Source organism: Tupaia chinensis, unplaced genomic scaffold (assembly GCF_000334495.1).
Source record: "Tupaia chinensis unplaced genomic scaffold, TupChi_1.0 Scaffold000539_1, whole genome shotgun sequence".
In the NCBI taxonomy this organism is placed as follows: domain Eukaryota; kingdom Metazoa; phylum Chordata; class Mammalia; order Scandentia; family Tupaiidae; genus Tupaia; species Tupaia belangeri.
Window position 1 is genome coordinate 5,262,645 of NW_006160052.1, and position 236 is coordinate 5,262,880.

The window sequence follows — 236 nt, forward strand, 5'->3', positions numbered from 1 at the left end:
TCCTTTCTCAATTTTATTTCGCTTCAGCAAATCCGGGGACAACGTAGAACTATGCCCCTCCCCAGAATTCCACCACATCATCACTGCTAGTCATGGGCCTTTCTGCCACGTGGCCACTTTCTGTGCCCTTCTTGATGGTTCTGCACGGAGGAGTCAGTTTTCAGAAGTGGAGTCTGGGGACCAGCAGTTAGCGTAATGGCTATGTCGCTGGACTCCCATGTAGTCTACTGTGGTTC